Source organism: Gallinula chloropus (assembly GCF_964237585.1).
Source record: "Gallinula chloropus genome assembly, chromosome: 2".
Lineage (NCBI taxonomy): Eukaryota > Metazoa > Chordata > Aves > Gruiformes > Rallidae > Gallinula > Gallinula chloropus.
The window spans coordinates 92200161-92206267 of NC_140086.1; positions in this window are offsets into that span (position 1 = coordinate 92200161).

Genomic DNA, 6107 nt, shown 5'->3' on the forward strand with positions numbered 1-6107 from the left:
GTGGCGGCGGGCGGTTGGTGCTCGGTGGCCGAGCGCCGGGTGGGCGCCCTGCCTGAGGGGGCTTGCGGCTGGGTACCTCGGGGTAGCGTACAGAGGCTTAGGTTAGGTATCAATGTTGCCAAACATTGGAACAGGCTGCCTAGGGAGGCAGTGGAGTCGCCATCCCTGGAAGTATTTGAAGGGTGTATAGATGGGGTCCTTAATGACAGGATCTAGAGGTGGACTAGTCAGGGTTAGGCAGTGGTTGGGCTCTAAATGGTCTCTTCCAACCCAGGCAATTCTGTGATTCTAAGGTGGCACACCAGTTATTCTAATTGCATATGGATCACTAGCCCCTCCTGGTACCTGTGAGTGTGTTAGCTTGTGACGTCTGTGTATAAAGATAACAAACATTGTGGGTTTAGATGTGCTTGATCTGTGGAAATCCACTGAGCACCCAGGGCCTGAATAAAAGGCCTTCCTCCCCTGTATGGGGATTGGCTTACTGTACACTGTAATGAATCCACTTCCTGGACAACACTGGAGCTGGGGGCTTCTTACTGGAGGGGTGGTACAGTCTCTTTCATCGCCCTGAGCACAGCTTGTGCATAAGCGAAGTGGGAACTGCTGCCTGTGTCTCTGGGATGGCTGCCCAGACTGTTCTGACCACAGCAGGTGGATGGGTTGGTTTGGGGGGACAGGGCTGCTTCTCTGCCAGCATGCTTATGTTTGCACGGGATGTGGGGTATGCTTGTCTTTGTTAAGGCACTATGAGGGGGAATGTAAAAAAACAACCAATGAGTTACTGGATTGGTTTGGGTTTGGAGGGTTTGTTTTTAGAGTAGACTAACTTACCTCTGCAAGGAGCAAAGATAAAGCTTATTAATGAAACAGAAGTGCTCTCAAAGTCTCAACAGTTATGTATTGCTTTAGTACAACAGGGTTTGAGCCCCACACCTGATGGTTTAATTGAAAAAGTTTCCAAAAGTGTGATGGGAAATGTCTATGAAAGAGGTATGTTTTACCTTTATCTCAGTGGATCTTTTGTTAAATGAAACATATGGGATGTTAAGATGGAAAGCCTTCCTAAATCCCACAATCAAAACATTCAGTGAAAATAACAAAGCCAAAACCAGCCCCAAAGCTTTCTCTTTTCTCTCACACTTAATTCAGTAATTTGCATGCAGAGTACAATAAAACATTAGTAGTGTTAAGTCACATTACTTATTTTGTGGTAACTTTAATTTGCTGTTTGTGCGTGTGCAGCTTGCTGTGACAGCAATGGTAAACATAATCTCAAGTCTTCTCACCTTTCATTTTCCACATCATTTTAATTCAATTGATTTTGAACCTGTAAATTACACAGAAAACATTGCTAAAAGTTACCTTTCTAGCTAAGTTTTCTTTTAATCATTTTAAGCACACCGTTAGGTATTGCTTGAAGATGAAGTATGATTATGAAAACCAGAGAATGTCCATTGTACTGATAAAAGTATCTCTAGTCAGACAATATCCGCCCAAGAGTATAATTTCCCTTTTTCTGCAAAGGTCTTTACGTTTGTTTAACATAATAGTCTTTGGCCAAAGATGTTTGTCTTTACCTAGTCATGGTTTGGTTGTTTTGGGTTGGGTTGGGTTTTTTTGGGGGGGTGTAAGCAGCCAAATATTTTTTCTTGGGGGAAATCATGCTGGTTTTCTTTTTAGCACTGTAGGGTCTGAAACATTTAGTGTCCAAGTAGTGAGTATGTACTTTATGTGCGGCTTTTCCATTTGATTTAACTGATCCTGATGTTACTAATTAACCAACCTGCGCGGTGCTCTTACTGAGTTTGCACCTCTCTGTGGAGGCACAGAAAGGTGTTAATTAAAAGAGTGTGTGAAAAGAACTGAGATACCCTGACTCACTTTAGCAAAACACAGAGCCCAGGCTGACTGCAGTATTACAGCTGTGCCTAAAAGCCTATTAGGCTGCAGCTCTTTTGTGCTAAGTACTCTAACCATATTGAACGACTTACAGTCTGAAAGGAAATACCATATGAATAGCTGAAGCAAACTGCTGAGATATTTTTTGTTGTTGCTCTGTATGTGTATTCACAGACAAAATAAGCCTTGGCAATAATTGGCATAATTGTAACCTAGATTTAACATCTCTAATGTCAGATTCCAATTCTGAGAAGACAGGCTTTCACTAGGAGTTTGCGTTGCCCGTGGGAATTTCTGCATGTGGTCACAGGTATGTACAAGCATGTATCCTTGGATTTAAAAAAGCTTTTCACTTAGAAAACACAGGTAAAACTGTTCCTTGGCAAAAAGCCTTCAGTTTCATAACTTGTATGACAAACAGGGTGAGCATACTTAATGTCTGTACATTATAAATGAAGTTTAACTCATATTTCCAGTTTCCATTGTGAATGATTCTCCCAGATGTGTGTTTCCTTCTCTAAGATACCAGCAAAGGACAAATGGTTATATGTACATATGAAAATAATTATTTCTGCATTGATACTTGCTTTTGGCCTGGCAAACTGTTCAAGAGTCTTTTGGACTGCCTCGTCAGCATTTACTCGGTGGCTTCTCTTAGAGGTGGATTCAGCAAAGCAATTTTAGGAGCACTGTCAAAACATACAGCCCTAGCCTGCTGTCTGCTTCCCATTTCTCAGTTTTGGATGGCTTACTGGGATGTCTCAGGAAAAAGCTGGCTGAAATGTAATCTGACTAGTGGGGGGAGGATCATTTTTGTAATGTAGAGGGAAATTTTGTAGGTAAAATCAGGATGCTCACTTTCTCACTTCCTGAGTTTTCCTGGAATTTTACATTCTAGCAAAACATTTGGGGTTTTTTTTGTTTTGTTTTGGAGTTTTTTTGCCCAGTTGCTTTTCTCTGGACTTCATTATAGTTCCCAATACCTTGCAGTGCCACCATATGCCACAAACTGTACTATTTCCTGATTCTCTTCAGGTCCAGGTCAATGCAATAGTTTTGATGAGAAATTCTCTCCTTCCCTCTCCCCACCCTCCCAGTCCAGTGCACACTGAAAAGACAGATCATTTGTTTTGTTGGGACTCTTCATGGGCTCACAGATAAGACCAAATTTTCTGCTTTTCAGTAGATGTCAAAAGGTGATAAATTTTCTTCAATAGTAGCCACATGCATTTGGTAGTGCCTGCTAAAAAACTAAGAGAGACTCCTACCCTTCCAAGAGAACTGCATCAAGGTTTATATCTTTGTTACTTTTTCTAGTTTGGAGAAGTAATTATATGGGTGTGGAATCCTGATAATTTTTCCTATCAATTTCTATAGTGCTTTTCAAAATTATAGTTACTCTGTGTGGCAGTTATTAATGATTCCAGTGAGAATCTCCCACCTGGACCAAAGAAACTGTTGTTCTCTCTTGCCCCTGATGGTAACTTTGAGGGATCAACTTACCTGAGATCAGTGCAGGCAGAAAGTACTCATATCACAAACTTGAGAGTCCTGTGGGCTGCTTCTGACTGGTTGGTAGTACAGCACACAAACCAGTGTTTACAGGAGCTCTTCATGGGATTTACTAGATTGTTGTCTGAATTGTGGGGGTTTTTCAAAGGCAGCTCTGTCCCTTTTTTGGTAACTAAAAAAGGAATTTTAGTTACCCTATTGCAGTGAAATTGTCTCAGACATGTGGGTTCCTTATTTTATCTGAAAAAAAAAAAGCAACAAACAAAAACCCAGTAGGTACACCCCTCTGGACATGTACATGGAGAAATTATATGTTCCATGAGATTGGCTAAATATTTAGATGTCTTTCTGAAAGACATAAAGAATCAACTTAAAATCTCGTAATCTAGGTAAATTTGTCATTGTCAACCGTGATTGCTTCATCAGATTTATGAACTCCCTGTGATGCTGACAGGAGAGGAACTTCAGAGCTCCCTTTGGCCTAGCTGAAGGTTGCCCAGCTTATGACTCTTGATAACTTCTGTAGAAGGCTGAGGTGATAGTTCTGCAATACGTGCGGTTTAAACCATACAGATCAGCCAGCAGCTTTTTGATCTTTTCCCTGCACAAAGACCAGAAAAGACTTGTTGACAACAAAACGTAAAAAGCCATTTTTATTCTACAGTGTAAATTAATTATTGCTACTAATGCAGTGGCAGTCTGGCTGTTTGGCAGATTTGTCTCGCTGTGGAAGTGGAATTTCTCAAGTCTAGTCTTTCTTGCCACAGAGAAGGGTGCTGTGCTGTAAGGCTGGAGAAGCATAAAGCTGGGGGGACTGACTTCCAAAGCCTTCCCCAGCTGCATCTTAGTGTGCTGCTAGCAGCGCTCAGCGGCTCTGCAGCACTTCGGTGCAGCCTTACCCTGCTGCTGTGGCTGTCTCACAAGGCGCAGGGTAACACGCATTCACTTTCTGTGTGCTCATGCACCCCTCCCAAAGGCGCTTGTGTAGCTGCCAGGCCAGGAGCTAGTCGGAGCTGAGGAGGCCTGCAGCTCTTGTATTAGGTATTTAGTCCTACCAGCTTTCAGGCTCTGCTGTATCATCTCTATAGGAAGACTGAATAACAAGGAGCAAGAGAGGACAGGGGCACAGTAACATTTGTTATCAGTGCTCAGTGCGTGCAGAGAGCCTCTGATTTTCATCACTGTGAATAATGAACTCAACTCAGTAACTTGGAATCGGAAAGTTTTCATTTCATTAATTAACTGTCTCCTGATTCCTATGTTTTTCCTGTACTTGGTAATGAAATGTTCATGGTAATAAAGTTTGAGGCTCAACTGTAATTTATATATACCGTGTCTTATAAAGACTATCAGTTGCTGTAATTAAGAACAGACTGTATCAGTGATAAACCACAAGCTGCAAAAAATGCTTTATACATTCTATGTGGAGCCTCTATGTGTATTTAAACATTTTTAGCTATAGAATCACAGCTATCACATGTAGCCAGCTGTTCAGCTATTTGTATCCTGCCCTTCGATCTGTACATTCAACTACGTTGAGTGTTTCTTCATTCAATTTCACCTAGTTTGCCTGAGAGATAAGCCTACTGAGTAAGTTACAAAGCAACTAAACCTTTTTGTTAGGCATAATCTCCCTTTGTTTTAGAAGTAGATTAATTTAGTAGAAGGACCTCACACATAATGTCATAGGTGAAGGATACTCTTTTGAGTCACTTCCAAAGTGGCCTGGAAATGTGACCATTAAATCTCAATAGGCTTGATAATGATAGAAAGCTGATATGATAGTATGTGTAATACTGGGCCTAATCAAATAAGCAGCAATTTGAAAAGTAAACTTCCATTACTGGGAGGCACATGGAAGTTGTAATGGAAACACCGCAAACCCAAAAGCTTTTATAGTCAGTCGAGGAAAAAGGATTACTAAGATTTCTGTGTTCTTGTACCACAGAACCTTTCTTAATAAGCTGGACAGACCCATTTGTGAATTCCTCAAGCATTCAGAAAAGGCCTACCTTTTTCTTCAAGGCTTTCTCCTCAAGGTTTCTTCACTTTTTTCATGCAGTGCAATAATAGTTTAATTCTTCCTGTTCAGTGGTAGAAGGAAGATCTGCATCCTTGTGAGTGTTAACAGCAGAGGAAAACTAACAGTGCTTCAACAGACAGAGTACCAAAATTCACACTGCCTTTCCATAGAGTTAACTGCAGGGTGACTGTGGTGTCTTGACCAAAACCAGCTATAGCAAATGGGAAAGAGAATTACTGGGAAGATCCTGAGCATGTAAGCTACTGATTGTCAATTAAGATTGTGTTTATTACATAGATTTGCTTTTTGAGTATTAAAATACAGATTGCATTACAAAAGCTAGCATTGTGTCTGCATCTGAGGCCGCCTGAGCCTCTGTTAAAATGTCTTTAGCAATGTTATTAAGGGAAAGGAATCTAAGAGCAGGCCAGCTTCATTTGTCAGATAGGGTGAAAGAAAAATTAGATTCTGAGCCTAAAGTCTGTATAATAGGGAAATAAAATATAACCAGTAAGAGAACATGTAAGTGTAATCACATATGGAGTAATGAATAATTAAGAAAGTCTTCCAAGCCTGTGGTGGAGTTGTCAACGTCAAATAAAAAAAAAAGGGGGAGGTGCAGGGGGAACTGCAGATTTAATTCCTTGCATTTTATGTTATGGGAAAGGAG